The following is a 22,035-nucleotide window of genomic DNA, read 5'->3' as shown; positions in this document are numbered from 1 at the left end:
TATTTTGACTTAGTTTGTGTTTTGATTTAGGTCCCATTACCTAGATATCTCACTATGAATATACAAGTATTCTCAAATCTAAAATATGTCAGTTTTTTGTGAGACACGATATAACTATGTAGCTCTTGCTAGCCTGGAACTCACTACATAGACCAAGCCAGCCTTGAACTCAGAGATCCATCAGCCTCTGGCCCTGAGAACTGGGGCTAAAGGTGTACAATACCACATCCGACTAGCGTTTTGGATCAAGATACTAGCCAGTGCTTTTTCCAGAGTCCTTGCCTCACTCCGGGAGGAGCCCACAACTGGGGGTCAGGGGTTAAGAGGTGGGTGGGGTGGAGTTGTTTGGCAGTTGCCAGGCTCTGATATCAGGTCTGGTTGCGTCACTGGGTGTGCTGAGAGCTAGCAAGGGAAGAAGGCGTCTCTCCTGCTCGCTTCCTCACTTCCTCTATTCCCTCCCCTCCCATGACCCTCACTGGCTACCTCCTCCCTGGTCCATGAATTCCCTGGAATTTCCCGCCTACCTCTTCCTCCTGCTTCAAACAAGAAACTCCAGACACCTGTGGCAGCGACATTTTAGGTCCCCAATAGGAAGCCCTAATTCAAGGATCTACAAAGTACCCAGCAATCCTTGTGTTTGTGTGGGTGTGTGTGTGCCTGTTACTCTAAGCCAAGTGGACCATGCAATTCCTATTTGGGACACCGACTATGTGGCAGACAGTAAACCTCTGTAGAAGTAGATGGCTTTTAAGGACATAGACCTGTCAGAGCAAGGCAATTCAAGGGTTGCTACCCTTGGAGGGCAACACTCCCAGATTCTAAGGATGAACTGCTGGAAAGGGCCCAAAGCTTGCCCAATACCGCTGTCTTAGTTAGGGTTTCTATGACTGTGAAGAGACACAGTAACTCTTACAAAGAAAACATTTCATTGAGGTGGCGGCTTACAGTTTCAGAGGTTCAGTGACAGGGATCATGGCAACGAGCAGGCAAACGCCATCACATTTTGACCAGAAGGCAGCAGGAAGTCAACTGACTGTCACACTGAGTGAAGCTTGAGAAAAGAGCCCACCCCCACAGTGACACACTTCCTCCAACAAGGCCACACCTTCTAATAGTGCCTGGGGGGGCATTTTCTTTCAAACCACCACAACCACCATCAATGTCAGCTTCAAAAGCACCTGCAACCCTCACTAGCACCACAAATTAAATCCAGGGCTCCTTGGCCCTTGAACAAAGCTCTGTCAGCCCCCTGGGCGTTTACATGGGAAGGCCGTCCTTGTCCGGCCTTTACCTTGCTGAGACGCAGTTCACGTCAACTAGTATGCCACACAATTGTGTGACTCTCTCACAGCTGACCCATGATAGTATTTCTTCTCAGTTTTATGGATACAGACACTGAGGCTGGGGCTCTGGGAATAGTCTGGGGTCTGGGAGTAGTCTGACTTGCAGGCATGAGGACCCTGAGTTTGATCCCCAGAACTCATGTTAAAAAAAAAAATACCTGGCATGGCGAGACAGGGTTTCTCTGTGGCTTTGGAGCCTGTCCTGGAACTAGCTCTTGTAGACCAGGCTGGTCTTGAACTCACAGAGATCCGCCTGCCTCTGCCTCCCGAGTGCTGGGATTAAAGGCGTGCGCCACCATCGCCCGGCATCATTCTTTTTTTTAAAGAATTTTATTTATTATGTATATAGTGTTCTGCCTGCATGTAAGTCTCCACACGAGAAGAAGGCACCAGATCTCATTGTAGATGGTTGTGTGATGTAGGTGGGACTTCTACTTTCATTGGTTAATAAAGAAACTGCCTTGGCCCTTGATAGGACAGAAAATTAGGTAGGCGGAGTAAACAGAACAAATGCTGGGAGGAAGTGAGGCAATCGCCATGCCTCTCTTCTCTGGGTCAGACGCAATGAAGCTCCGGCCCGAGATGGACGTACACTAGAATCTTCTCAGTAAGACACCACCTCATGGTGCTACATGGATTACTAAATATGGGTTAAGCAAGATATGAGAGTTAGCCAAGAAGAGGGTAGATATAATGGGCCAAGCAGTGTTTAAAATAATACAATTTGTGTGTTGTTATTTCAGGGCATAAGCTAGCCAGGCAGCCGGGAGCTGGGTGGCAGGACGCAGCCTGCAGCTCCATCTACAGTTGTGAGCCACCATATGGTTGCTGGGAATTGTACTCAGGACCTCTGGAAGAACAGTCAGAGCTCTTAGCCTCTGAGCCATCTCTCCAGCGCCTCCTTAGCATTCTTTATCCTCTTATAGGTTCCTATTTTTCTTATAGCTCCCTTGTGATCTCAACCACAGCTTTCAAATGATTTGATTATTCATAAGGCTGAGCTTACAAATATGGACCCCCCTTTTATCTCTTTTTCTTTTCATTGAGACAGTATCTCACCATGCAGTTCTGGCTGATCTGGAATTCTCTGTAGACCCGGCTGGCCTTGAACTCACAGAGATCTGCCTGTCCCTACCTCCTGTGTGGGCTGCCACACTTGACTTGGGTTTCCTTTTTAAGGGTGACCTTCTATATCGTTCCATCTTTTCAAAACATGGGGTGTGGGCACAAACTGTAAACAGTTGCTCTGAGGCTCTGCAGAAAAATTCCTTGTTCCGGGACTGGAGCAGCCCCTCTGAGCGGTGTCTCCTGGTAGGGGAGACAGGGGTCGTTTGGGATTTGTTTGACTCATCTATCTTCCCATTCCCAGTCTTCCGTGGTCAGTGGCCTTCCATTATATCCTTGAGAAACTGTTCCATCCTTTATCCATAGCCACACGACTCACCTGTCAATCAAGAGTCTCCTCTATCCCCCTAGAAACGAACAAGCATGTGACTGAAGCTTGGCCAATCAGGAGAATTCATTTCCACCAGCCATGATGATTGGTCCCAGGATGAGTTCATGATCCAGGGACCGTAAACGTCCTTTTCTAAGTGTTAAATGAACGGGACATGCCAGTATGTCATCTTTTTTCATTTCATGGGGAGAATCATTTCCTGGAATGGGGCAGTCCTGTTCCCTGATGCTAAGAGTCCAGTATTGGGATCCTTGGAATCTGATGTATTTCATGTAGGACAAGCTGTGACCCAACTATAGGTGCCACTGAGACCCAAGCAGGAGTGTGGCGAATAACAACAGGGTCTTCGGCCCTTCCTTCATGGATTCTAAAGCTATGCTTGCTTATACATAAATATGTTTTTAAATGTGGCACGTTTTGTGAAACTGCTTCAGAAAGACTGTCACCAATATGAATCACTTTGGCACTGTGGAGAGAATCTGTTTTGCACGCCCTAGCCACACCTGTTATTTCAGGCTTTACATGTCTGTGGCCCTAGCCTCACCTGCCGCTGTTGGTCTTTATATGCCTGAACCTGATCGTGGAGATAGCTGCAGACACCTGCTTGCTATTGAGCCAGGTTCCCTCAGGGCCTGTCCCCAAAGCTGCCTTGTCTTAGCCTTGATTTCAAATCTTTCAAGTGGCCTACGGCTCTACCACCCAGAGTGTATCCCATTTCCTATAAATCTTTTGATTGGTTCTTTTATTTGTGTACTTTAGATTTCTTTATGTGTATGAGTGTTTGGCTGCATGCCTGTCTGTGCACCATGTGAATGTCAGAAGAGGGAATCAGATGCCCTGAGACTGGAGTTACTGGAGCTGAAGCTAGGACAGTCGGAGATGATGAAATTCAAACCTGAGTCCTCTACATGAGCAACACGTGCTCCTGACCAGTGAGCCACCTCTCCAGCTCCTTTTGATCAGCTCTTTGTCCAGCTTTACTAATCTGCTTATAACCTGGTCTCACTCTGCTAGGCCAGAACGTCTCTCCTTTTCTCTTTAAATTTCTTGCTGCTCCTGGGAATAGTTTTAGAACTCAGAAAGGAAGGAAGGGAGAGAGGGAGGGAGGAAGGGAGGGAGGGAGGGAGGGAGGGAGGGAGGGAGAGATGAAGGATCACTCTTCTATGGTCCACTAGACTCTCGCTTGGGTCTGAATGGTGATTGGGTAAGAAGACACGGTCCCCATCTCAGCAACTCATCTATATGAGAAGCAAGATGAAATCTTGGCAGTAGTGGCGCATGCCTTTAATACAAGGGCTCAGGAGGCAGAAGCTGGTTGGGTCTCTGAGGCCAGCCTGGAATACTGAGTGATTCCAGATCAATCAGGGTTACACAGAGAAGTCTGTCTCCAAAAAATTGAGCAAGAGAGAGAGAGAGAGAGAGAGAGAGAGAGAGAGAGAGAGAAGGAGGGAGGCAAAATGAGCCTAAAAGACTTTGTGTAAGGAAGTTGCACGGTTGTTTCATGCCACATTTATGAAATATTTGGGTCGAATAGAGCAGGGTGTGGGCTGGAAATGTATGAAGCTGTTTTATATGGGGGAGGAGGTGATTTCTAAGAGGACTTTAATAATGACTGGAGAGGTTCTGGGCTCCCAACTTGTGTTTGGCTAGATCTGACATCACAGTTTCTTGTGTCTGACATATTTTAGGCATCTAACCAGTTTCCCTAGTCTCTGAGGATAAGTTCCTCTCTTCTTGGTTGTTGTATCAGATACCTACTGGTCACAGGGAGATCCTGAGTCCTCCCTCTGTGTTTTGGGGAGATGCACCTTAAATCGACAGAAGCTCTCAGGGAAAGGAAACTGTTTCTACATTAGAAGTTGCTGTGGTCACTAACATTGCTCACACATTCTCCTAGGGCAATAAAAATTCCCAAGCTATTTCTGTTCTGTCTGGATTTTGTTTCCTTTCCCCTGTGTCAGGACCCAAAGCACTACAGTTGCTAGGGTAGTGGACTCTTAACAGGGAATTTGATTTCATCTTTGAAAAATGAATAGAAATTAGACATGTGTCTTGGTTAGGATTTCTATGGCTGTGAAGAGATGTCGTTGACCACATCAACTCTTACAAAGGAAAACATTTCCTTGGGGTGGCTTGCATTTTCTGAGGTTCAGTCCATTCTCATCATGGTATGGCATGCTGGTCTGCAGGCAGACATAGTGCTAGAGCTGAGAATTCAGGCAAGCAACAGGAAGTGGTCTGCCACACTGGGTATGATCGTGAGCATATATGAGACCTCAAAGCCCACCTCCACAGTGACACACTTCCTCCAACAAGACCACATCTACTGCCACAAGGCCACATTTCCTAATAGTGCCATTCCCTTCAGGGACCATTTTCTTTCAAACCACCACAACAGGAAAGGGACAACATTTATAAATCAATAAGTGAGAATTAAAACACTTGTTCTGGTCCTCTTGCTAATGAAAAACACAGTCTGGCCTCCATGTATGTCCTCTGACAAGAGATGGCATCTGAAGCTTTGCATAACTAGTGTGGTGCAGGCATGAGCACGGGGATTGGTTAGCTGCTCATTAAACCCCGCATCATTTCTCCTTGGGGCACACTCGCCACCTCCTTGCCAGAGGAAGTGATGAACTACTCTCCTGTTCCTTTATGGTCTCTCTCCGTCTTCTAGCTGTGGGAGACTTGTGCAGCTGTCCACAGAGTATAAATGGAAAGGAGCCTGGGCCCCAGAGGACCCAGGCAATCATGACTTTATCTGGATAATAAATAGCTTTTGTTCTCAGACTACTACGGTTTTGCTATTGCTGCTAGCCTGGCCCCATCCCTAATTGAGAGTCCAACCAATTACAGTGGAGGTCAGCTGGAAAAGACCTGGAGGCCTCTAACAGTGCCTGCAGCACCCTAGCTATTGCAGTGGGAAAGAGTACTTCCTGCACTCTGTAGTCTAAGAAAGAGTGAGCTGCAGGTACTGGCTGAAGTGGGGAGGAGAAGACAAAAATGGTTTTTAAAAAGAAAAAGAAAGCTAAGTGGAGGGAGGGGCAGAATCCAGGCTGAGCACCAGTGCTGTCCACAAGTAGGGACTCTGGGCAGAAAGCCTTGATTATCTAAAGAGGATTCTGGGCTTCAAGTGTCACGGAGAGGAAACTGTAGCTGATGACTAAGTCAGGCATTTGGGAACTGTGTTGGTTTTCCATCATCGTGGCAAACAGAAAAGGCTTGTTTTGTCGTATTTTGGAGGGTTCCAGCTCACACTTGGGTGCTCCCATTGCTTTGAGCCTATGATGAAGCTTATCATTGCGAAAGTGCATGGTAGGACAGGCAAGGCAAGATGAAGAGAGGGCTGGGGTCTGGTACTCCTTTAGAGGGCACACCCCCATGACCTAAAGGTCTCTCAGGATTAAGAAGTCTACCACCTCCCCATATCAGATAGTGGGAACTTCATGAGATACTTAAGGTCTAAACCATAGCAGGGATAAACATTAAAATTAGGGATCCCCGGGTCTCGTGATCTGGTCACCCAAACATAAATAGTTCTCCACCCCAAACAATGCACGGCCGATTTAGCTCCCTCTGGGCCACTTGTTTGCCTGTGAGTACTTCTGCTCAATCCGATCCCCTTTGAATAGTGGCATAGTTAATTCCTGGAATGGTCACATGACTACAACCCCAGTCAATCGGTGACCAACCCAGGATCAAGTCTAGTTTTCAATTTCTGTGGCCATGACTTTTGTCTGCACATGGAAAAATGATTAGTAACAGTTGCCCCTCATAATGTGCGAGGCATTGGTTCTAAGACCCTCTCCATGGATATTCACTCCCTCAGATGCCTCAAGTGCTTCTAACTGCAGAGCTATCTCTTCAGCCCCCAAATCATAGACCAGGCTGACCAGTTCGTGGGTTCCGTTATTTTGCAGGAGCACAGCTATGCGTATTTGCATGTATATCCTTTTTGGTGCTTTTGTGCCGTGTCATGGTTAGACTTAACTTCCCTATCACGTTCTCTGCGTATCCTCCTCCTCTTTTTCTTCTTTGTTTTCTTTTTCCTTTTCAGCTGCTTAATCTCTCTAAATCTATTCCTTCTTCTTTTTCTATTGCATTAGAACCTGTGTATCCTATTTTTATTCCTTAGAGGTAGGGGATGGCTAAATGTGGAAGACACAGACTGAAATAGAATTTTCTAAACATTCTAAAGTTACTTACATCAGTGGTCAACAATCTGTGTCCTGAGGGCCACATCCATCCTGCCCCACATTTTGTACAAGTTACAAGCTGATAATTATTTTTAAACAATTGGAAACCAATCAAAAGCAGGTTAATATTTTATCACATGGAAATGATAGCTAAAACTCAAAATTCAGTCTTCTTGAATAAAGTCTTGCAGAATCACGACTGGGCATATTTGCTGTGTATGCTCTATCTATGGGTGTCTTTGTGCTATTATGGAGAGCTAAGAAGATGGCATTGCAAGCATGCATGACTCACAAATAAAGTCTAGCCTTTCTTGAAAATGTTTGCTGACTCCTGATCTACATGTAGATTCCCTTTCCTAGTCAAAAAGATAAGAATTATTACAGAGAAGAATTCCTCCAATCAGCAACCCAAATTATAAGCACAGCTGTCCATTGGGGTGAGTGGATAAGTAGATTGTGTTATATCAATGCAATGAAATATTGCTCGTCAATAAGTAAAGGAATTAACCATTGATAGACACACGGACTTGGGTGGGTCTTAAAATATGTGAATTTATTGTGTGCAAATGAAATTCAATAAAGCTAATTTAAAGAACGTTTTCTGGAACTGGAGAGAGGATTCAATGGATAAAGTCATGGGGATCCAAATTCCAGTCCTTATATTGTCATGAAAATATTCGGACTGGAATTTGGATCCCCAGAACCTCTGTAAAAGCTAGGCAGCCATGGAGACAGCCAATAACCCCAGGACTCTGACAGAGATGGGGAGAGGTGTGGAGTCCCCAGGCAATGCTAGCTATATTAGCTGGAATTAGTGAGTTCCAGGTTCATCAAAAGACATCACCTCAATAAATAAGAGAGCAATCAAGTGAGATACTCAAGGCCAATTTAGGGCCTCCACACATGCACACATGCACAAACATACACATGCCTACGTGTATTCAAACATACATACACATGCATACACATGCCTACGTGTATTCAAACATACATACACACGCATACACATGCCTACGTGTATTCAAACATATATACACACCCATACATATGCAAAAGAGAAAACCCCTTTCCAGGACAAAGTTCATCTTTAGGAAGGAATTAGATGGGGAAAAGGTTGGGAGAATCTTTGTTTATTTGTTATTTATTTATTTACTTATTTTATTATTTTTAGAGATTCTGGAAACTCACCCCAGATAGGGCACCAACAATAGGCCAAGAAAACAATTCCACCCATCTATTTAAGTAAACCAGTGAGTACAATCATGGTTATTAGAAGGACTATGAGTCAGGGCGACTTATAGAATGTAGTGACATTTTATTTGTACATTAATAAATAAAGCTTACTGAAGATCAGAGTGTAAACCACTAGAGGTCAGGGAGTGGTGGCACACATATTTAAACTCAGAAAACAGAGGCAGACGGATCTCTGTGAGTTCAAGGCTACCCTGGACTACACAAGACCAATCCAGAAACAAATCCAGATTGTGGTGGCTCACACATTTAATCCCAGTGTTTGGGAGTCACATACTTTTAATCCCAGCACTAGGGAGGTGGAGACAGGAGCGATATGGCTGGGCGGAGAGAGGAGTGTAAAGGGGAAGAGATAGGAACTCATGGAGTGAGGAGCTTGAGGATTCATGGAGGCAGGGTCTCACCCTTTCGGTCTGAGGATTTGGTGGAGGGAAAAGGTCTCTCTAGTGGCTAACTACTTTGCTTTTCTGATCTTCATCTTGAACCCCAATATCTGCTTCTGGGTTTTTATTATTCATGCTACAATAGAAGAATTAGGGGAGGGATACAACCAAAGAATTGTCTCCACAGAAACAGTTAACTATAAATCCTCGTGGGAGGTCTCACGAGTCCCTCACCTACACACTGTTAGCTGCCTAAGTATCCCTGGGGAGAGCAGGCTTTGTGAGTCCCTCTCCTCCATCATGACAGTCTTGTGCTGCGCATGCTTGGTAATCCCAGGAAGGCAAACGGGCTTCCTCGAGGTCGCGGGTGGCACTCTGGGACACTTTCCTCACACAGTTCTGTGACAACCTTCCCCTCTTGGAACTCAGCTTGGTCTAGACTGCTCTGGTGTCTCTCTGGGGGCACTTGCAGGATGATTTGTGACGTTTGGGAGATGGTGACAGCCTCCTCCTAAATGGGACCTGGGTTCACCACTTTGGTCATATTTGGCAAGGTACTTAATGCCTGAGGTTGGGTTTCCTCAGAGAACAGTAAGAATAATAACACCTTCCTCCTGGGGTATTATGTAGCCTGTCGTTTGTTTGGGTCAAACTCAGGGCCTCATGCATGCTCCTTAACTGCTGTACTGGCGAGCTACACCTCCAGCTCTCTCTGGAGGCTTAGATGAAATGTCCTCCATGGTCTGTGGAAATTTCTGCTGGTGGGGCTGCTGGTCCACTGAGCCGACATTCACTGAACTCAGATTTGGGCTTTGATGCTATCTATGCTCAGTGGATGTGACTTTAGCCCTCTCAATGCCTCCAAAGTAGTGTTTTCATATATCACAAATAAGAAAACATGCATATAGTCTCAAATCTTCAAACCCAGATCAAATGTTATTTGCCTAGCTCTTCCCGCTAAGATGACCAGCAGGTAAAGTTCATTACTTCTCGGCTTATTCCAGTCTTCAGTCTTTCTTGCCTTACCAAGTTGGTGTGAGGGTGAGGAAGCTGGGAACTGTGATAATCTCAGGAAATAAAAGCACTTACAAGAACTACATTTCCCAGGAGCAGCAGGGTACCCTGAAAGCTCCTCTGTTATTCTTGCACCAGTAGGCAAACCCAGGTAATATAAAGAGGATGCCTTTGAGATATGCTTGAGACAGAACACTAAATTCATGAGTCACTGGTCAATAAAACATGAAGCACCTGGGAATTTTTTTTATTGATTTTTATTGAGCTCCACATTTTTCTCTGCTCCCCTCCCTGCCTCTCCCCTCCTCTCCAACCCTCTCCCAAGGTCCCCATGCTCCCAATTTACTCAGGAGATCTTGTCTTTTTCTACTTCCCATGTAGATTAGATCCATGTATGTATCTCTTAGTGTCCTCATTGTTGTCTAGGTTCTCTGGGATTGTGATTTGTGGGCTGGTTTTCTTTGCTTTATGTTTAAAAACCACTTTTGAGTGAATACATGTGATAATTGTCTTTCTGTGTCTGAGTTACCTTACTCAAAATAATGTTTTCTAGCTCCATCCATTTGCCTACAAAATTAAAGATGTCATTTTTTCTGCTGTATAGTACTCCATTGTGTAAATGTACCACATTTTCCTTATCCATTCTTCGGTCGAGGGGCATTTAGGTTGTTTGTTTCCAGTTTCTGGCTATGAAAACCAAAGCTGTTATGAACATAGCTGAGCACATGTCCTTGTGGCACAATTGAGCATCGTTTGGATATATACCCAAAAGTGGTATTCCTGGGTCTTGAGGAAGGTTGTTTCCTAATTTTCTGAGAAATCACCATACTGACATCCAAAGGGGCTGTACCAACTTGCATTCCCACTAGCAATGCAGGAGTGTTCCCTCTTCCCCACATCCTCTCCAGCATAAGTTGTCATCAGTGTTTTTGATCTTGGCCATTCTTACAGGAAGTACCTAGGAATTTATTGCACAGGGTTATTCTGTTTCCTGTCTGATTTAGGCCCATTGAGTCACTCTCTCAAGAATAGGACTTACCATGTATGTACCATGGCTGGCTTGAAACTCACTATGCAGACCAGGCTGCCCTTGAACTCAGAAATCTGCCTGCCTCTGCCTCACATCTGCCACCAGAATTAGCCTAAGAATATGTGTTTTAACAACCTCTGAGAAAATACTTTTTCTTTCTTTCTTTTTCTCTTTTTTTCCCTCAAGGCAAGGTTTCTCTGTGTAGCTCTGGCTATCTTGGAACTCACTCTTCTGACCAAGCTGGACTGGAACTCGGAGATCTGACTCTCTCTGCCTCCTGAGTGCTGGGATTAAACGTGTGGGCCACCACTACGCCTGGCTTGTAAGGGGATTCTTAGAGTGACTTTGAGTAGTCATAAAAGAATGTAAGTATGAACTGTCTGTCATCTTACCCTTGCCTTGCTGATCTCTTTTGAGATTCCTTTCCAAGGGCAAACGGGATCCGATTGGGGAAGCCACACAAAGTGTGTTTTCCTTATTCTCGCTACTCTGGTATCTCTTTTCTGTCACGGCTATTCGATCTTTGACAAAATGCCTATGTGAAAATGGCAGGTGTTACATTTGGTAATCTAAGACAAACCACAGATGAATGCTAAGTGGATACATTCCCCAGCTGGGTCCAGCTAGGCAGGTAAATAGCTCTGTTGGAAGGGCAATGGCAGAGCCAAGCAGCCTCAGACTGAAGATGTGCTCCAGTCCTTCCAAGGTAACAGTGACAATGAGAAGAAAAGGAACAAGAAGGAGGAGGCAGTAGTTGCTGTCTGTCCCTGGAAAAATCGAGTGTTGGCACCTTGGATCCCAGTGTGGCAATGTGGGCCTTTAGGAGGCAAAACTTAAGGCGGGAGAGATGGCTCATAAGTTAAGAGCAATGATTTTCAAAATCCACATGGTGGTTCACAGCCATCTTTAACTCTAGTTCCAGGGGAACAGATGCCCCCTTTTGGCATAAGGTGCACAGGCTTACATGCGAGGGTAGGGGAGGTAGGAGGCCCTCTGGTTCTTGGGGCTGCTGTCTTCAGAAGGAACAGTGGAGAATTCTTGCGGAAAGGAATTGTCATGAAAATCTGCACCCTAAGCCCCAGTCTCACCATGGCTTCTTTGTTTTGTTTTACTTTTTTTTTTGTTTTTTTTTTTTTTTTTTTTTTTTTGAGACAGAGTTTCTCTGTAGCTTTGGAGCCTGTCCTGGAACTAGCTCTGTAGACCAGGGTGGCCTTGAACTCACAGAGATCCACCCGCTTCTGCCTCCTGAGTCGTGCACTACCACCGTCCGGCTTCTCCACGGCTTCTTATATTGAGATGTCTCCTCTTCTCACGCAGACTTTTGTTGTCGTTTCCCCAGGTGGCCCAGCCATAGAAGCCTCTCCAGGGCCTGGGTGAGTCTGCTTGAATGTTTAGCCTCCCCAAACATAAGCTAAATAAGCCCCTTTTCTTTATAAACTGAGCCTGGCTCAGCTATATCATTTCAGCAAGAGTGATAAGTACAGTCACATTCTGGGCTGAGGTGGGACTGAGTTTGTCACTGAGGGTCTCTGCACTAAAGGACCTGGCACCTAGGATACGCTTAGCACAGGTGGGAGTAGCCCTGCTCTGGCATTTATTGGGAACCAAATGAAAACACCTTTATTTTAGCCTGTCCATCACAAGAGGAAGTAGGGGCCGTGGGGTTCTGTGAAAAACATGAAAGACATGCCGAGTTAGCCTTCAAAATGATTCATCTACACTGTAGAATGTTTGTGACCATGTTAGGAAGATTTGGTATCATTTTATTTTAAAAATTGTGCTTGTGCTCCAGTGTGGGTCTCTGTCTCTGTCTCCATCCATCACCAGATGAAGGTTCTATGATGATATGCAAGATATTCGTCAGTATTGCTCTAGGATATGGTCATTTCAGGTTCCCCATCCTCAGCTGCCCAAGGAACTAACTGGGGACCTCGGCTTGGGTATCTGGGAGCCACTCTAGGTTCAAGTCTCTTGCCAACCCTAAGGTGGCTCCCTTAACTAAGAACCGTGCTTCCGTGCTCCCCCATCCAATCTTCCTTCATCCCAATCCTCCCCCTTCCCCAAGCTCTCCCCATTTTCCCCCTCTCCCCCCTCTCTCCCCATCTCCCCTTACCCCCATCCCACCCCACCCCCAAGATCTCAATTTTCTCCCCGGCAATTTTGTCTACTTCCCATAGCCAAGAGGACAACTATATGCTTTTTCTTTGGTTCACCTTCTTACTTAGCTTCTTTGGGATCACCAAGTGTCAGAAGGAGGGAGAACATGAGCAAAGAAGTCGGGACCACGAGGGGAGCACCCACCCACTGAGACAGTGGAGCTGATCTATTGGGAGCTCACCAAGGCCAGCTGAACTGTGACTGAAAAAGCATGGGATAAAACTGGACTCTCTGAGCATGGCGAACAATGAGGGCTGATGAGAACCCAAGGACAATGGCACGGGGTTTTGAACCTACGTAATGTGCTGGCTTTGTGGGAGCCTAGCCAGTTTGGATGTTCACCTTCCTAGAAATGCACGGAGGGGGGAGGACCTAGGACTTACCACAGGGCAGGGAAATCTGACTGCTCTTTGGGCTGGAGAGGGAGGGGGAGAGGAGTGGGGGGAGGGGGAGAAGGGTGGGAGGAGGGGGAGGGAAATGGGAGGCTGGGAGGAGGAGGAAATTTGTTTTTTTTTCTTTTCTCAATAAAAAAAAGTTAAAAAAAAATTAAAAATTGTGCTTGTGTGTGTGTGTGTGTGTGTGTGTGATGGTGCCTGTGTCTAGACCAGAAGACAACTTTATAAAAGTCATTCTTTCCTTCAGTCTTTCTGTGGGTTCTGGCGATCAAACTCAGGTTGTCAGACTTGGGTGGCAAACCTCCTTACCTCATCTTGAAGGTTCTCCGTAAGTGTTGCAGCTCAGAGGGGAAGGTTTCCTAACAGTCAGGAGCCAAGGAATACCACAAAGTCACAGAACACAACAAACCAAAGAGATTTATTGGGAGGGAAGAAACCAGGAGGGTGACTGTTTCTGCTCAGTCGAGAGACAACAGGAAGCTGAACAGAAGGCAGGGTTTATACAGAGTTCCTTGAGGAGGGGGGCGTGGAACTTTCCAGGGAGAAGCTTTCCAGGGAAGCGGGGACTGGTGGGATTTCAAGTGCAGAGCTTAGGCATTTTACTCTGTAGGGTGGGGTTGGGTCCGGCAGTTAGAGCAGTTAGAGTGTCCAGTGGGTGGAACCCGGCAGTGGGAGGACCTCAGTGGGAGGGGCTGGTCACTCGTGTGCCTCGAGGGGCTTACATTCCCCCCCTTCTTTTTTTAATTTTCTTTAGTGTGTGTAGGTTAGCAGACAACTTGTGGGTGTCTGTTCTTTCCCCATGTGCGTTCTGGGGATCCAGCTTAGGAGTCAGACTTAGGCAGCAAGCACTTTTAATTGAACTGTCTCAAGAGCCCCATTATTTTTTAAAGTTTTTTTCTTTTGTTTTAGGTTAAGTTTTCTTTTAAGAGTTACACTATGGTCTGAAAAAAATCTAAACACACATGGACAGAACTCTTCGGGAGGGGATGGGAGATGGCTCAGTGGATAAAATGCTTACTGAGAACACATGAGGACCCAAGTTTGGATCCTCAGCACCCACATAAAGTTGGGTATGGTAACACATATCTGTAACCCAGCACTGAGGGAGACAAAACATAGCCAAAATGGTGGTGTTCCAGTTAGTTTCATCTACCAGTGTGAATCATCTGGGAAAGAAATTGTCTAGATCAGATTGGCCTCTGTGCCTATCTCTAGGTAATTGTCTTATTGTTATTGATAGGAAGATGCCGTTCATTGTGGGTCGCTCCATCCCCTTTGCAGGGATCCCTAAACTACATAAAAATGAAGGAAGACAGGCATAAGCAGCAAGCAAGCAAAGATCCGTGCATTTATTCCCAGTTCTTGGCCACGATGTGATGTTTTAATTCCATCCTTGACGTCCCCACAACAATGGACTGGAGCCTGGAACTCTGAGCCAAATAAACTCTTCCTTCCCCGAGCTGCTTTCTGTCAGGGCATTTAATCTCCGCAACGGGAAGGTAACTCGAACAGATGAGCTCCTGAGTGAGAGGCCCGGCTCAAAACATAAGGACAGTAATAAAGGTAGGCACTGAAATCTATCTCTGGCCCACATGTGTGCATATAGCACATCCAACGCACACACCTACCCTCAGTGGATAAATAGATGACCCTACCCCGGCTCCAGGGAAGGGATATGGGAAGGCATCGAAGACTGAAGAGGTTTCTGACAGCTTGTTCATGGTCTCATCCCCTGGGCCAACCTCAGGTCTGCTGCCCTCACAGTGGTTTTCTACATCTTTCTGCTCCAGCTGTATCTCCTATCCCTTTCCATTCAGATGAACCCCAAAGTCCAGAAGCAGAAGCCCCTAGAGTTCTAAACACTGCTGGGAAAATATTCTAGCATGCTTGCGTGTGGTAGTGAATATTTTACTTTTTAACTAAACTCAGTCATTGGCAGGGAGACTGTGACTCCCAATCTGGCCCCCGCCCAGCAGGGACCAGTGTCAGCACAAGGCTGGTGAAAGACTAAGTTACACAGTGACAGAATCGTGGTTAATAAAAGCCAAAGAGTTGCTGAGTACACACGGTGGGAGTTGGGGAGCAAGTATAGGCCAGTGACCAGGCAGAGGGGGGGGTCTGCCAGCCTGGATGGTCTCTAAGGACCCGGAAGTTGGAGTTCTAAGAGTTCTGGAGGGCTCTTTGCTTGGCCAGAAGTCCAATTCATTCCACAAGCATTTCGTTGCCTTAGACACAGGACTAGCTACAAAGGGAAGGGCTAGGGGTGGCTGAGGGCAAGGCGGACCTTTCTCCCTGAATATTATTCCCCAGAAAAGACAGATTCCAAACAGTTCACACTGAAAGTTTTAATTTCCTCCCCTCCCCTTTCCCTACTCTTCTTTTCCTTCATTCCTTTGTTCCTTCCTTCCTCGTCCTCATTATTATCGTACTTTCTTTCATGGTGTGGGATATCAACCCCAGGGCCTTGAGCATGGTGGGCAAACAGTTTACCACTGAGCTACACCCCACATCCCCTGCAGCTCTCTGTTTAGAACAGGCTGTCCTCCAACCCATAAAGCTCTGCCTGCCTCTGCCTTCTGAATGCTGGCACTAACACTTGCCTGTTTCTACTTACCCACTTATTAAGGATGACAAGGGCCTGACCCGCCTTCCACTGATGCTCGTTTGTGTGTTCATAAAGGTCGTCTGACGACCACAGTGGAGGAAATAACGAAGAGTTTGAATACAGATTTGGTCCCCTGGGAATGTGGCCTCCTGGAGAAAATAGCCGTATATTTTTGTAAGCGACACTTCTGAAGGCTGGTTTAACGTGCCAGCTCTGGGATAAGACTATACCTACCATGGAACAAACGGAGCTAATGCGGGTAATTGTAGTTTGGGTTAAGCGTTCCAAGGTTAACATCGCGAGTGGGTTTCTAAAGTGCTGTTTCAGAAGCTGTTGAGTCAGAAGTGAAAATGCTGTGTCTGGGGCGGTGCTGCTGGCGATCAGGGGAAGTGGTTCAGCCAGCAGAAGCCCTGCTATGCAAGTCTGACAACCTGGGTTCAACCCCCAGAATCACGTGAAAGCTGATTCAGCAACACATCGGTAATCCTAGTGCTCACATGCGAGACGGGGCGGAGGCAGAAGGCTCCTAGATGCTGTCTAGGCATTTAGCTTGGTGTACGCTCAGCAAGACAGACAGCCTTGTCTCAACGTGGTGGGTGGTGAGAACTGACACCCAAAACAAGGCCTCTGACCTCCACATGAGTGCCGGAGCACACGTGTCTCCCCACAAATGAAGCAAACAAAACAAGCAAATTCTAGCTGCTGCTGGAGAAGCTAGCACTGCTCCGTGCAGCCCTGGGATGGCTAGTGGCTACGTGCTGGTGGTTCTTTCTTCAGCCTTTGTCTCTCACACCAGGGGTGCGGGGAGTGGGGCGTCCTCTCTTCCACCTCCTTTGCTCTTTCCCCACCAGCATCTTCTTTCTTTCTTTAAGATACAGGGCTGATCTCTCTGACTCTCCTCACACTGCGCTCTCAACTCCTCCCTGGTACAGGCACCTGCTGGCCATGGCTACTCCTACGATACTTAGTCTCCCACAGATGACACATCACAACATCCTTTGCCCTCCTGACACACTTCTCACTTGGACACACTCTTCCATACCTCTCTGGCCACTCCTTCTCCCACCTCTTCAGCTGTAAACACTGGGGCATCCCGTGGTCAGGCCTTGGATCTGCCTGCCCTCTGTCGCCTCATCCGACTTAACCTTAAGCACTGAATAACTCTCAAAGTTAGACTTCCAGCCCAGACCGCTACCCCAAAACACAAAGCTGTACACCCAACAGATGACAAATGTGCATCCGGACCCCGTATCATCTCCTGCCCTTCCGATATGCTTTCTGTTTTCATTCCAGAAAGGAACAACTCCAAGTCCTCAGATAAAAACCCAAGAATCACCTTTGATCCCTGCCTTCTCATCCCTGGAGTACTCATCAGTAAGGCTCATCTTTGATTCCTGCCTTCTCATTCCTGGAGTACTCATCAGTAAGGCTCATCTTTGATTCCTGCCTTCTCATCCCTGGAGTACTCATCAGTAAGGCTCATCTTTGATTCCTGCCTTCTCATTCCTGGAGTACTCATCAGTAAGGCTCATCTTTGATTCCTGCCTTCTCATTCCTGGAGTACTCATCAGTAAGGCTCATCTTTGATCCCTGCCTTCTCATCCCTGGAGTACTCATCAGTAAGGCGTGTTGTCAAGCTGTCGACACAGTCGCACAGCTCAGATAAATGAAGCTAGCCAAAGAGACGGCTCGGTAGGAAAAGGGACCCGCCGCCTAGTCTGACAGCCTGGGCTTGATCCCCACAGCCCACACAGTGGAAGGAGAGAACTGACTCAACTGTGTTCCTAACACAGGCCGTGCCTGCCAGTTGGTCACCATGGCACCCGATGGTCACCGCGGCCCCTGACTGATGGTCACCGCGGCCCCTGACTGATGGTCACCGTGGCACCCGATGGTCACCGCGGCCCCTGGTTGATGGTCACCGTGGCACCTGATTGATGGTCACCGCGGCCCCTGGTTGATGGTCACCGTGGCACCTGATGGTCACTGTGGCACCTGATTGATGGTCACTGTGGCACCTGATTGATGGTCACTGTGGCACCTGATTGATGGTCACCGTGGCACCTGATGGTCACCATGGCACCTGATTGATGGTCACCGTAGCACCTGTTTGATGGTCACTGTGGCACCTGATTGATGGTCACCGTGGCACCTGTTTGATGGTCACCGTGGCACCTGATTGATGGTCACCGTAGCACCTGATTGATGGTCACCATGGCACATGATGGTCACCGTGGCACCTGATTGATGGTCACTGTGGCACCTGTTTGATGGTCACTGTGGCACCTGATGGATGGTCACCGTGGCACCTGATTGATGGTCACTGTGGCACCTGATGGTCACCGTGGCACCTGATTGATGGTCACCGTGGCACCTGTTTGATGGTCACTGTGGCACCTGATTGATGGTCACCGTGGCACCTGATTGATGGTCACCATGGCACCTGATGGATGGTCACCGTGGCACCTGATTGATGGTCACTGTGGCACCTGATGGTCACTGTGGCACCTGATTGATGGTCACTGTGGCACCTGATGGTCACCATGGCACCTGATTGATGGTCACCGTGGCACCTGATTGATGGTCACCATGGCACCTGATTGATGGTCATCGTGGCACCTGATGGTCACTGTGGCACCTGATTGATGGTCACTGTGGCACCTGATTGATGGTCACCGTGGCACCTGATGGATGGTCACCGTGGCACCTGATGGTCACTGTGGCACCTGATTGATGGTCACTGTGGCACCTGATTGATGGTCACCATAGCACCTACTGGTCTTCCTGCCTCTGCTCTCACCTCTGACATTCATGCTTTACCAACAACTGACAGGAACTTTAAGATCTCACTCAAATCCTCTCACACCCTGAACTCATGTGAGACCCTCCTGTGGGGCTGGAGAGATGTGGCTAATGCGCTTGCTGCTCTTGCAGACTACAGTGTGGTTCCCAGCACCTCTGTTGGGTGGTTCGTGACCAGCTGTAACTTCGGCTCCAGGGGAGCTGACGCCATCGTCTGGCATACATCGGTACCTGCACTCATGTATACAGACACGCACATACACATAATCAAAAATAAAGTCATCCTGATGTCGCTTTTCATCTCCTGTAAAATAAAAGCCTGAATCCTTAACAATGGCCTTGGATCTGCACTCACTGATCTCGTCCTCTCCTTTCCCCACTCACACACCCTGGCTGCATCGGCCCTTGCTCCTTTTTTGGCGGGTCTGCTTTGGGTTTTTAAAAAATATTTTTTATTTATTCTTTGAGAATTTCATACATGCATACAATATATTTCAATCTCGTCCACTTCCAACTCCCCCCAGGAATGCCTTTCAACTTCATGCCCTCATTGATTTATTTGTTTGTGATTTATTTGTTTGTGTGCAGAACCTTTGTCATACACAGGGTGTATGATGAGCAAGGGAATAGATGGGTTAATGTTGATGGACAAAGACTGTTATATTATACTTTAAACTTTATGGATAGGCTTGCTAGACCCCAACCCCCATGATGTCTGCTGTATAAGAAGGTACTAAAAAGTATAGTTCAACAGGTGCAGAGAACTGATTAGGTATATTTGGTCACTAGATGAACTAAAGGGTTAGGAAGAGGAAGGGCCATGATAGCGATAATGAGACAGAAACTTTCTATTCATAAGATGAAACCACTTGGCTGAGGTTTACAGTCCCAAGGACAAGATTTCCTCTTCTAAGGATGTTTTATGTCTAACACCTGTTCCTGATAATGTACTTTTCTTAAATATTGCTGATGTGACTAAAAGAAGCTTTCATACTGTGCCAACCAATGATACATGGCCTTCTGATTTGTTATTTGTTTGAATATTATATAATGAAAACATGAATTCAGTAAAATCGCAGCAGATTCCAACCACTCTCTTGTGTGTTGTGTCTGTCTGTCATTCGCCGAACTTGTGCCTTCCTGTTACCAAGATCCTGCTTCTCCCATGGTCTGAGTGGCTCCCCTGAGCCGGTCCGTGGCATTGGATGTTTGTTGGGTTCTGCACTATTATTGTTATTATTGTTGTTATTATTATTATTATTATTATCACTCCTGCATCCTAATTTGATTTCCCCACGTAGTCACAGGACACAAAGCCCCCAACAGGCCTTCTTTGGTCACCAGTTGTGGTTTGAATGAGAAAGCCACCAGAGGCTGATACGTTCGAATAATTTGGTTCCCTGTTGGTAGAATTGTTAGGGTGGCATTTGGAGGTGTGTCCCTGGGGGTGGCCTTGCTGGAGAAGGTGTGTCACTGAGGGCAGGCTTTGAGGTTCCAAAAGACCAGACCATTCCCCCTTTCCCAGCTCGCTCTCATTCTCTCTCTGTCTCTCTCTATGTGTCTGCCTCAGCCCCTTGCCGGCATGCCTGCCTGCTGCCAAGCTCCCCGCCATGATGGTCATGGACTTGCATTCCCTAGATCTTGAGCCCTTGGTGATCTTGTTGTCACAGCACTTGAGAACTCACTGAGACACCAGCACAAAGCGCTGAATCTCCCAACTCCTTGAGTCTTTCCCTACAGTATTATGGCCGTCTGACAACTAAGCCCTGCCATCATGAGTGGTCTCGCTCCCACCTTTGCTGTCCACCCACACCCAGCAGGGATGCCCCCCACACCCCACCTTCCCTGAGACAGGCTCTCTCCTCGGCTGCCCTGTACACCAGGCTGCTGGGGCTCCTCCCATCTGGCCACAGGAGCACTGGTATTACAGAGATGCGCTGCCACACCTGGTTCCACTCAGCCTCACACTGGCATAGCCGGTGCCTCGGCCACTGGGCTGTCTGTCCAGCCTTCCTTCTTTTTGACAAAGTATTTTCTCAGATTCAGAAATGTATATAAAACATGTCATCTTTTGTAACATATATATCAATCATCTTGGTTTGTTTAAAATTTAGAATACTTAAAGTTTTTTAATAAAAAATATTGTGAAATCAAGCAAGAACACTCTTAGTTGTGCGAGAGCTTTAAATAGGCATTCTCTTCTGAATTCAAGAGTAGTAATCACCTCTTGTTTGGTACAGGAACGGCTGTCCACTCACTTTCTCAAGAGGAATTTTCTTTATACTTACTTAAGTCTGTATATATCTTAAATTTTAGATGGACAAATACCAATCACATGTAATGATGGATCTTGTTATGACATTTCCATAAATGTATATATTTTAATCATTTTCACATTATTACCTTTTGGGGATATCTATTTCTCTTCACCCCTGATAGAGAGGCCAACAACAGACCAAAGAAACAATTTGTGATAGCTATTCTTGGTTGACTACCTCTGGAATGAACTATAATCCTGAAATGGAGGACACACCTGTGAGAAATTATTTTTGCTGGGTTTGAAGTGGGTGAAGTATAGCATGAGTAATAAAAGTCCAGAGACAGGTATTGGGGTTCAAGCTGGAGATCAGAAAAGCAAAATGGCCAGCCACTAGTGAGCTCTTACCTCTACCAAGGTTCAGACAAAGGGGCGATCCTGTCCTCAGCATGACTGCAGACTGCAATGCTCTCCACCAAACCTCAGATTGCAGACCAAGACCTGAGCTCTTGTCTCCTCCCACCTCATATTCCTCTTTAGTGCTGGGATTAAAGGCGGGCACCACCACCACCTGGCACGTATGGCTGACTAGTGTGGCTGCTGGGATTAAAGGTGTGTGCCACCACTGCCTGACTGTGGGGCTCACTAGTGTAACTAGCTTCGCATTATGATCTTCAGGCAAGTGTTATTTATTAAGACACGAATTAAGTATCACTATAGTGAATCCACCTCTAGTCCAGACTTTTGAGTCAGGAAAACACACACCCTTGATGCAGATCTTGAAGCAGGAAGACACACCTTGAATCTTCCTGTTGGAAGCCTATTTAAGGACCTGCAAGAAGGAAGCTTTTGCTCTTTGCCTGTTTTGCCTCAGCTTGCTAGAGCATCCATTCCTTCATTGGCGTTGGAGCCTACTTCTTTGGGATTTCAACATATACTCAAGACCAGACAAAACATCCAACTTTGTAGACCGAGCAACTACTGGATTCTTGGACTTTCCATTCTCAGCAAATCAAGTTTTCCATTCTCAGCAATTCATTTTTGAATTAACTAGACTGTAATGGATTAATAAAAATTGCTGCAGGATTCCCCCACAGCGGCAGGCAGCAGAAATGCTGCAGGTCCCCAAGCGGTGGCAGCCAGCAG

The sequence above is a fragment of the Microtus oregoni genome, unplaced genomic scaffold (assembly GCF_018167655.1).
Source record: "Microtus oregoni isolate MIOR12 unplaced genomic scaffold, Mior012 000002F_ref0000024, whole genome shotgun sequence".
NCBI lineage: Eukaryota > Metazoa > Chordata > Mammalia > Rodentia > Cricetidae > Microtus > Microtus oregoni.
The sequence above is the reverse complement of the archived record's forward strand: the minus strand, read 5'-3'. Positions refer to the sequence as shown.